Here is an 11570-nt window from a genome sequence, read left to right as displayed (position 1 = left end):
CCAACTGAGCCACCAGGTGCCCACTTCAGGACATTTTTAATTGCAACATTTATGTCAAAATGTGTGAATGACTTGAAAGCTTTGCAAAAGAGGATACCGTTGTGGTGAGTAAGTTCATGAGAAAGAGCTGGAAATCACTGGTTATTAAGGAAATGCAAATCAAAGTGAAATGCATATCGAAGTCATCGCACAGAGATACCACTGCACATTGGTAGAATGATTAAAATTAAAAATTGACCTACCCTGTGTTGGTAAGAATGTGGAATGTTAAAGAAATATTCAACGACATGGTAGAGATGGCAAGGCACACAGGATAGGTATAGGGAACTCTACAGTGAGATTTTTTTTGGTGAGGGTGAGATGCAACATGAGGGAGAGGGAATTTATAGCTGAGGAGCAGGGTGGTGGTGGTAGGGAGTGGTCAGTGGATCGAAAATTACTAAGAGGAAACATAAAGGTGTAGGGGAATTCTGTTAGTGGAATTCTAACCTAACAGGATTCTTGCTGATGAATCAGACCCCACCTGGGGGATGGTGCTGTCAGATACTGAGGTGGTCAGATACCAAGTGTTGGGGGGGGGGGTTCTTGCTAAAACTGGATTTTACAAGGAATGCGCATATAGGCTTTGTAGAAGGTTCAAGAACCTGACTAAAGTTTGGTCACGCAAAGAAACTTTGTCAGGAGGAACTGGAACTCTCAGAAACTTCTGCAGAGAATGTAAAATGGCACAGTGGTTTTGTATGTTAGGCAGTTTCTTTTCTTTTTTTTTTTTTTTTTTAAGATTTTATTTATTTGACAGAGATCACAAGTGGGCAGAGAGGCAAGCAGAGAGAGAGAGAGGAGGAAGCAGGCTCCCTGCAGAGCAGAGAGCCCGATGTGGGACTCGATCCCAGGACCCCGAGATCATGACCTGAGCAGAAGGCAGAGGCTTAACCCACTGAGCCACCCAGGTGCCCCTGTTAGGCAGTTTCTTAAGAAGTTAAACCTATACATACTCTGTGACCCAGCAAATCTACTCCTGGTTACTATCCAAGAGAAATGAAACATATGTCCACAGAAAGACTTGTACCAAATGTTTATAGCAAAATTTGTCAAAAATAGCCCCAAACTGGAAACCCAAATGTCCACCAACAGGAAAATGGGTACACACATTATGGTATGTTTATTCATTGAATTACTACTCAGCAATGAAAAGGAATAAACTATTCATGATGAAGTAGGTGAATCTTAAGAGATGTTGCATTGAAGGGAAGAAGTCAGATATAAGAGATGCAATATTGTAGGATCCACATATATGCAAGTCAAAAATTGGAAAAGGGGGGCGCCTGGGTGGCTCAGTGGGTTAAGCCTCTGCCTTTGGCTCAGGTCATGATCTCAGGTTCCTGGGATCGAGCCCCACATCGGGCTCTCTCCTCAGCGGGGAGCCTCCTTCCCCCTCTCTCTGCCTGCTTCTCTGCCTACATGTGATCTTTGTCTGTCAAATAAATAGTTTTCAATTAGCAATAATCGCGCCTCGGATAAACCTCATTGGCTACGATACTGCCACTGCGCAACGCTGTCTGTCAAATAAATAAATAAAATCTTTATAAAAAAATTGGAAAAGGGAAATCTGTAGTGATAACACTCATCTGAGGGCAATGCATCTGGATGAGGGAAGGTTGAGCAGGACACAAGGGAACTTCTGGGTGATAGAAATGTTGTGTATCTTTTTTTTTTTTTTTTTTAAGATTTTATTTATTCATTTGACAGAGCACAAGCAGGGGGAGCGGCAGAGGAAGAGTGAGAAGCGGGCTCCCACCGAGGAGGGAACCCAATGTAGTGCTCGATCTCAGGACTCCAGGATCACGACCTGAGCCGAAGTCAGACGCTTAGGCGACTGAGCCACCCAGATGCCCCTAAATTTTATTTTTAAGTAATCTCTACACCCAGCATGGGTCTTGAACTTAGAACCCTGATATCAAGAGTCACATCCTCCACCGGCTGAGCCAGCCAGGTACCCAAAATGTTCTGTATCTTGATTGGGGTCCTGGTTACATAGATGTATAAATTTGTTAAAACTCATGGAACTGGGTACCTGGGTGACTCAGTTGGTTCCAGCCCCATATTGGGCTTCCCACCGAGTGGGGAGTCTGCTTTCTTCTCCCTTTCCCTCTGCCCCTTCCCCCATCTGCTTGTACTCTCTCTATCTTTCTCTCAAATAAATAAGTAAAATCTTTAAAAACAAAACAAACTAGTGGAACTATATATTTCAAATGTCATTTTATTATATATAAATTATCCTTCCCAAGTACTGATAAATACAGCAACAGAAAGGAGAGTTCCGTGGTCTTACAGACATTATGTGGAGCAAAAGAATCCAGAGATATAGTGTGTAGTACATGTTTCCATTTATGTAAGTTCAAAATAGGTATGTATATATAATCTCTAGAGATAGAAATCAGAACAGTGGTTGCTGGGGGATGGGCTGGGGTGAGTAGGATTGTTTGGAAGTACAAAAGAGAACTTTCAGGAATGATGAAAATATTCTGTATCTTTTTTATTTTTTTAAATGTTCTATATCTTAATTGGAGTGGTGGTTACAAAGCAATGCAGTGAAAAAAAACTACATTTTTAAAAACACAGGTAGTAACACTTTGTACTGTAAAAAGTGTTTGTGGGGGGTTTAGAATGTTTTCTCAGCTCTTACCTACTCATTTAAAAAGAGGGCATGCACAGGAGTATACCTTATGCTATAGAAAAATGCCACATAGTCTTCCCAAGTAACGAGTTCAATGCCCGGCATTCTTAACACCAGTGAGTTGGAAAACTACATTATTTATAAGGAGCCAGCACCATAGTCTAACTCTATGTGGGGCAGCAACCCTGAGAAAGACTGCTAATTGCGTTTCTGAGGAATAATGTTTCTTCTGTCTTACTATTGCAGCAATTGCTGAAAATACCAACAACTAGATTTTGAGGCACCTCTCCCTCCCAGTCTGTCTTATCTCAAACATCTAGGCAGCAGACTCTCATGAAAAGCAAAAGCAAGAACACGAACAGCCTAGTTTTTCTAAGTTCTTTGGGGACAGAGGATCTTGCGTAGAGCACAACTGAAGTCTAGGAGTCCACTCTCCTCTTTTGATTGCTGGGTTTGTTTTTTTTTTTCCCTTAAGATTTTATTTATTTGACAAAGAGAGCTCACAAGCAGCTAGAGCAGCCGGAAGAGGGAAAGGGAGAAGCAGGCTCCCTGCTGATCAGAGAGCCCCATGCAGGGCTCAGTCCCAGGACCCTGGGATCATGAGATGAGCTGAAGGCAGACACTTAACAGACTGAGCCTCCCAGGGGTCCTTGATTGCTGTTTTATTACAGAGTCAGCTGCTCTGTCACTGAGAGGGTGACACCTACATTGTTTCCACTGAGACACAACTCCTCAAGCTCAATACGGTCTCCTGCGGAATTGAGGATAGGACTTTTGCTTGCATCGGATATGTAGGGTGTTTACTGAAATTTCTTTTTAGTTCACCATCTATTCCAGTTAGAAGGCTGGCGGGCATTTGCTTAGCCCAGGTGAGTTCTCTCAGGGAGATCTAGGCTGAAGCTCTAGCCAGAACAATGAAACCAGCCAACCTGTTTTAGAACAGCTCTGGGCAATAGAGAACTCCTTGCCAAGGCTATCACTTCCCCCTCAGTTAGCATTTATATCCCAAAAGGAGGGCATCCAGCCAGAAGCCACTGAGAATCCCACTCTTCTCCAGACCAGTGACTGACAGGAAGGGCAAATTCTGAAGCTGCAGAGTAGAGAGTCTCCTGCTCTGAGTAAGATTCAGCTATGCTAGGCAGTGAGGACAAAATGTGTTAACATTTTAAATGCATCCTACGTGATTTACTTGAATTATCTAATTTACTTAGTTACTCTAAAGACTAAAAAGTTAACTTTTCCCAGGTACCATGTGGCCTAATAAGTGGCAAATACAGGATTTGAATTCAGGGCAGCCCAGTTTCTGAAATCACTGGGCAAGAAAACTGGAAACTAAGGGCAGAACGAGGGGCCAGCATTCCTGGGGTACTTTTTTTTTTTTTTTAAGATTTTATTTATTTGACAGACATCACAAGGAGGCAGAGAGGCAGGCAGAGAGAGAGGAGGATGCGGGCTCCCCACTGAGCAGAGAGCCCAATGTGGGGCTCGATCCCAGAACCCTGAGATGACCTGAGCCAAAGGTAGGGGCTTAACCCACTGAGCCACCCAGGCGCCCCTTCTGGGATACTTTTTAACTGGCCCTTTGGGCCTGGGTGAGCTTGAACTGCATCGTCCATGGAATTGCCTGATCACATGATTGTTTCAATTTCATCACTCAGCTGGGAATCCTATGGGCTGGGGACCTTACCTGTTTTGTTCACATTTGGTTCCCCAGCATCTTGCCCAGAGCAGGGACACAGTGAACAGTTGAATTAGGTAGTGAACAGATCAGTAAATGAACTGGTGATCAACAAATAACCATCTCTCAGAGACACACCTGTCTTTGTGGTGTCATTTCTTCTGAGTGAATGGGTACAGGGACTTGCATTGCTTGTTCCTCTGGTGGGGAGTGGGCCTGACAGGACGATGGCTCTGCTCTGGGAACTACTCTTCTCTCAGGATGCCTCTGTATACAGGAGGCAACGGGAGGGGAATGGGAAGGGGGATGCTGTAAGGATTCAAAAAATTTTTTGAATAACAAAAAAAATTCTATGAAAAAGTGATTGGGGATAATTTTAAAAGAAAACATGTAAAACGTCTTCCATGTTTTCATTGGTTAACACATTAGCAAAGCAGATTTCTCTGTAAAACACATCCTGCTGACAGGAATTCAGTGATGATTGAGTAAAACTACTTCCTGCCTTTACTGTCCTTAAGTACAAGGAACACAGACACCAAACCAGCAGTCTTAAACCTAGGCATATTTGTATATGAAGTATATACAGCCTAGTTGTTAAGAATATGGCCCTGGGGACACCTGGGTGGCTCAGTCATTAAGCGTCTGCCTTCGGCTCAGATCGGGATTCTGGGATTGAACCCCAACATCTGACACTCCGCATGGTAGGGGAGCATGCTTCTCCCTCTGCCTGCTGCTTCCCACTGCTTGTGTTCCCTTCTCTCTCTCTCTGTCGAATAAATAAGTAAATATTAAAAAAAAAAAAAAAAGAACTTGGCCCTGTAGCCAGACTGCCCAGACTCAAGGCCTGGCTTGCTACTTCCTGGCTATATGTTGTAGGGCAAATTCCTTAACCTCTCTGTGCCTGTTCCTCATCTGTAAAACAGGAATCATAACATTTTTTTATAACATATTTCTTATGAAGAGTTGGTAAGTTAATCCATATAGACCTTTAGAAGGTTATTTAACAGAATGTTAATAAGGCAAATACCGGACATGATGGGGGATTATGATAGGGGAGTGAGGCATGCCTTCCTGAAGAAACAATTTTTACCACTGAAATTGGAAGGACCAGGAAGAGACAGAAGAAAGGGAAGGATTGGGAGAGGAGTTTCTTTTTTTTTTTCTTTTTTTTTTTAAAAGATTTTATTTATTTATTTGACAGAGAGAGATCACAAGTAGACAGAAAGGCAGGCAGAGAGAGAGAGAGAGAGGGAAGCAGGCTCCCTGCTGAGCAGAGAGCCCGATGCGGGACTCGATCCCAGGACCCTGAGATCATGACCTGAGCTGAAGGCAGCGGCTTAACCCACTGAGCCACCCAGGCGCCCCGGGAGAGGAGTTTCAAGGAGAGGTATAACCATGGCAGTGGATGCAAATGATCCCAGGTTGTTAGGGGGCAACTTGGGGAGGGATGAGTCTCTCCCTCCAGGCTCCTCTCCCCACGCAGGGCATCCCAGTCTCCTGTGCTCTGTTGGGGGGTAGGGACACTTCCAAGAGATCAGGCAAGAGGGAGCTCTCCAGGGTGGAGCAAAGGGAGTGTCCTCTGAGCTTCTTCCACACTGCTCCCTAGCTGCCTGCAGCACTGGAGGGCTCCCATTTTTAGTTAGGTTCTTTTCCCCCAATGCTCATCTTAGCCACAATCCTGGAGGTGAAAACCTCTTCTAGCATTATCTTTGAATGTTTGTTTCAGCTTCAGAGTGGGCTGGAGGAGGAAATACGGTTTTGAGAAATTGGGGAGGGAAGTGCACAGGACCACCACCTTCTGAGACATAGCCCAGCTCGAGGGCAAATTTCAGTGATAGTGGAGCAGAGAGTATGAGGGAGAAAGTAAAGCAAGTAAGGCATCTGATCTGGAGAGCCTAGTTAGTACCTACCATGTTAGGCAGTTTGGGCTTATCTTTTTTTTTTTTTTTTTTTTTTTTTTTTTTTTTTTTTAAGATTTTATTTGTCAGAGAGACAGAGAGTGCATACACACAAGCAGGAAGGGCAGCAGGCAGAGGGAGAAGCAGACTCCCTGCTGAGCAAGGAGCCTAAAGGGGGACTCGATCCCAGGATTCCGGGATCATGACCTGAGCCAAAGGCAGATGCCTAACCAACTGAACCACCCAGTTATTCCCCCCCCCTTTTTTTTTTAAGAATTATTTATTAGAGACCTAGCGGGGGCGGGGGAAGCAGAGGGAGAGGAAGAAGCAGACTACTCACCAAGCGGGTAGCCTGACACAGGGCTCTCTTCCGGGACCCCGGACCATGACCTCAGCCAAAGGCAGATGCAAATGGACTGAGCCACCCAGGCACCTCTGAGCTTATCTCAAGAAAAATGGAAAGTGTGTATGGGGGCAGGAGATGGTTTTAACCTGAAGGGTGGGGTCATCAGACTGAAATGTTAGAAAGATCACTCTGGCTGCTGTGTGACAGTTGAACTAGAGGAAAACCTGACTGGAGGCAGGAGCAACCACTAGGAAGCTAATGTAGTAGACCAATGACAATGGTGATCTAGACCAGGGGGAATTCAAGAAACATCAGATTGAACCATGTGAAAGTGCCACCTTTGTAGGTCAATATTTCATTTGATTCAACCCAAAAGAAGGTGGTAGATTAAAAATAGCCACAGTGGGACGCCTGGGTGGCTCAGTTGGTTGGGCAGCTGCCTTCGGCTCGGGTCATGATCCCGGCGTCCTGGGATCGAGTCCCACATCGGGCTCCTTGCTCATCAGGGAGCCTGCTTCTCCCTCTGCCTCTGCCTGCCATTCTGTCTGCCTGTGCTCGCTCTCTCCCTCTCTCTCTCTGACAAATAAATAAATAAAATCTTAAAAAAAAAAAATAGCCACAGATACTTCAAGCTCCTCCTGTGAGAAGATATTTATTTCCCCATCATCTCTGCGCTGGCCTTGTCATTTGCTTCAACTAAAAGAATGTGACAGAAGTGCATTGGGGAGGGGTGCCTGTGTGGCTCAGTTGGTTAAGCATCTACCATCGGCTCAGGTCATCCCAGGATCCAGGGATTGAGTCCCCAGTTGGGCTTTCTGCTCAGCAGGGAGCCTCCTCCCCCTGCTTGTGCTCTAGCAAATAAATGAAATCTTTTATTAAAAAAAAAAAAAAAAGTGGACTGGAGAGTTCTGAGCCAAGGCTTCAAGAGAACTTGGAGCTTCTGCTCTCCCCTCTTGAAACCTAGAGACCATCTGCCATGTTATGAAGATGAAAGACCCTGTGGAGGGGCCCAGCTGTCTCAACAGAGTCCACACAACAGCCAGCGGAATATAGTTGCATGTGTGAGCCTGGGTAAGACCAGCAGAGCCACCCAGACTAAATTGCTTTGAGCCATTGTTTTGGGGTGATGTGTTACACAGCAGCGGATAATAGATATGAAAGGACTTGGTGATTATTGGTTGGGGGTCAGGAAGTTCCTGATGAGTCCAGATTTCTGTTTTGAATAACAGACAATTGCAGTGCCATTTTGTGAGATAAAGTTAGAGGAAGAGCCAAGAGCAGAACATGAGTTTTTTGGAGTGGTGATGGTTGGTGGTATACAAGATGATGGGTTCGGTTTTGGATATGTTGAGTACAGGATTCCTTGAAGACATTACGATTGCAAGTGTCATGTGGGCAGTTGTTCCTATAACCCTGGAGCTCGAAAAGTGGGTCTTGGTATAGATTTTAGAGTTGCCAGCGGAAAGAAAGCCAGAGGAATGAACAAGATTGCCCACAATAGAGAAAGAGGAAGAAATACACCAAAACAGATCTATGAGGAGTGCTCACATTTAAGAGGTAAATATAAAAGCCTACCAAGGAGACAGAGAAGTGGTCAGAGTGAAGGAAGACCAGTAAGTGTGGTGTGTCACTTTAGTCACCAAAGAATGGTTAGAGAAAGGGCCTGTTCCACAGTAACCAAACTATGGAAGGAGCCTAGATGTCCATCAACAGATGAATGGATAACAAAGATGTGTGTTTTGAGGGGGGTGTATTATGGAGTTATCATGCAGCCATCAAAAAAATATCTTACTATTTGCAACAACGTGGATGGAGCTAGAGGGTATTATGCTAAGCGAAATGAGTCAATCAGAGAAAGACAATTATTATATGATCTCACTGATAGGAGGAATTTGAGAAACAAGACAGAGGACATAGGGGAAGGGAGGGAAAAATGAAACAAGATGAAACCAAAAAGGGAGACAAACCATAAGAGACTTTTAATCTCAGGAGACAAACTGAGGGTTGCTGGAGTGGAGGGGGATGGGAGGGATGGGTTGGCTGGGTGAGGGACATTGGGGAGGGTATGTGCTATGGTGAGTGCTGTGAATTGTGTAAGACTGATGAATCACAGAGCTCTATGCCTGAAACAAATAATATAGTAGATGTTAATAAAAAAAAAAAGAGGAAGGGACTGTTATGGTGCTAAATGCTGTTGAGTCAAATGTAAGTACAAAGTGTTTTTCAGAGGTGCCTGGGTGGTGCAGTTGGTTGAGCATCCGATGCTTGGGTTCAGTTCTAGTCGTGATGTCAGGGTCGTGAGATGAAGCCCTGCGTTGGGCTCTGTGCTCAGTGGGGAGTCTGCTTTTCTCGCTCTCTCTCTCTCTCTCTCTCTCCCTTTTCTCCCCATCCTCCTTGGGTATAGTTTCACTTTTGCAAGATCTGAAAGAATTATGGAAATAGATGGTGGTGGCTTTATCACATTATGAATGTATTTCATACACTGTACACCTGAAAATGGTTAAGATGGTAAATTTTGTTATGTGTATTTTACCACTCCTCCTCCTCCTCACACACACACACGGAAAAATTGATGTGGGGGGGGGGACCAGCTAGTGGCATGGGAAAGGTTGAAAATATGAGAGGGAGAAGATGGAGCAAGTCCTTAAGCAGCCACAGTAGAGGGAATTCGGTGCACTGGTAGAGAAATTTAGACAGTAGGCACTTCTCCCATTGTAACAGGATGGAGAGGGAAGGATAGGCGTGCTTGGGAAAGGTCTGGTGGCAGAAAGCTGAGGGGGTTTCCTTGTGTTGACTGTTTACTCTGGGTATGGAGATAATGGAGTTGAAGATTGAGGCGAGTCTTAAAATGATCACTGGGTAGAGTGGAAGAGTTCATCTGAAAGGACTGATGAGGGGCACCTGGGTGGCTTAGTTAAGCATCTGACTCTTGGTGTCAGCTCAGGGTTGTGAGTTCAAGCCCTGAATTGGACTCCATGTTGGATGTGAAGCCTATCTAAAGAAAAAGAAAGAACTAATGAACCAGGAGGCTAGAGGTACTGCAGCTGTTTCTGAAGTTGTTCCTTCCATGGGCATTAGATACGAAATCAGATGAACAGAACAATATTTGTCCCTCTAACATAACCTTGTTTTAGAAATTAAGCCAGTGCCAAACACTGAGACCTGTGCTGTTGTTAAACCTGGATTCAACTGGCATTAATTTATCAGGACATTTCTCGTGTAAATTTAGAAGCTGTTGATGTGAGAGGAATATAGACCAGAAGACAACACCTAGAACATTTGACCACACACCCGACCAGGGCTTTCTCATGTTCTTTCAAGTCTAAGCATGGGGATGTGTGCTCTCAGGGATAAGCTAACCTGAGACTACTTGGCTTTCCTCCAATTGGAGAATTCCGAAAATGGTGGAAGTATGTGGATAAAGATAGAACAGTTGTTAAGAATCAAGAAATGTTGGGGCGCCTGGGTGGCTCAGTGGGTTAAGGCCTCTGCCTTCGGCTCAGGTCATGATCCCAGGGTTCTGGGATCGAGCCCCACATCGGGCTCTCTGCTCAGCAGGGAGCCTGCTTCCTCCTCTCTCTCTCTGCCTGCCTCTCTGCCTACTTGGATCTCTATCTGCCAAATAAATAAATAAAATCTTAAAAAAAAAAAAAGAATCAAGAAATGTGTACTGGTACTTGTAGGAGAGTTCCATTTAAACCCCTCCCCCTGCCTTAAGGGAGCTGACTGTAGCCCTGGGCTGCAGATCTGCATGATCAAAAGATCTGCCTGAGAGAGATGGCTACAGTGGAAATGAGAATGATCTCACCGGAGCAGCTGACACCCAAGCCATGACCAATCTCAGACCACATCCAGTATTTTCCTCCACCTACTCCTATCCCCCATCTTACAACTAGAACTACTATAGAGCCCCTTGCTCAGATGAATACTCACACCAGAATGGTTTCTAAGTCAAGGCAGAAGCATCTAGCAACAGGGGCTAGAGAACAAGAGGGCATTAGGTATGAGTATGACAGATACCCTCCAAACAGATCTCCACCTGGCCTGACTTCCAACAAGGTGTTTGAAGTTATTCTGGGAAAACCCTGTCCCAGATGCAGGACTGGGAAAGCAGGGTCCTGGAGCCTCCTAGCATCAGCCCCTCTAGTTCCCTCACCTCCATTGTATCATTTTTAGAAGATGCTGCAATCTGATTCAATCAACAGGATAAAGAATAATTATTCTCAAGCAGAAAAAGTCAAGTCAGGTAAAACTGCAGAGTTCCTAAGAACCTGACATTTGTGTCTAGGACCAAGAAAAACCTGAAGACCCCTGAAATCTACAAGATGTTGAAGAGGGGCCAAGTCCCTGCTTGTAGAGGTGACAGGCCTGAAATCATACATGCTGTGTATGAGACTCAACCCTGATGCATCTGATCTGTTCTTTCCAAACCTTCCCTTTGGGCTTCTCCCCAGAATTATTTTGCACAGTGGATCTTTCCACAAATCCTTTTCGGAATAATAAGTAGGTATAAAAGCCCATCATTTTTCCTGTGATAACCGTCTAGTCCACTTCTTTTGTGCTTTCAGTACAACCTTGGCACTTGCTGTGTGACGGGACTACGCAATCATCTTCAAACTGTTTTCTCAGATGCCTGCCTTTCCCAGCTCCAATATATCCTACAAACCTCTGCTAGACCCCCCAAAAAAAACCCCACTAATTTCATCACTCCCTTTATGTGATTTAACAATCTTTGACTGTTCACTAATAAATCCAAACACTGTTCAATCAAGTTTTCATTTTGTACCTAACAAGACTTTTCTCTGTCCACATGGCGAAGCTGCTCTCCTCACTGCCCTTCCAGTATGCTAGGTTTATCCTGGGGAAGCTATTTTAGTTTTAATATTACTTTCCACTGCCTACAGCACTCTCCTTGTCACTTTTCTCTCAGAAGCAAACTCCACTCCTTTATGAAATCTCTAGCCTCAGAAA

At 44.6% G+C, this 11570-nt stretch overlaps 1 pseudogene; it reads right to left on the bottom strand.

Moving 5' to 3' along the window:
- Positions 1–1286: 1286 nt before the first annotated feature.
- Positions 1287–1557, bottom strand: LOC125090090 (uncharacterized; annotated as a pseudogene).
- Between the last annotated feature and the right edge of the window lie 10013 nt (positions 1558–11570).

Source organism: Lutra lutra, chromosome 17 (genome assembly GCF_902655055.1).
Source record: "Lutra lutra chromosome 17, mLutLut1.2, whole genome shotgun sequence".
Taxonomy (NCBI): Eukaryota; Metazoa; Chordata; class Mammalia; order Carnivora; family Mustelidae; genus Lutra; species Lutra lutra.
This window is presented reverse-complemented; position numbering and strand designations above follow the sequence as displayed.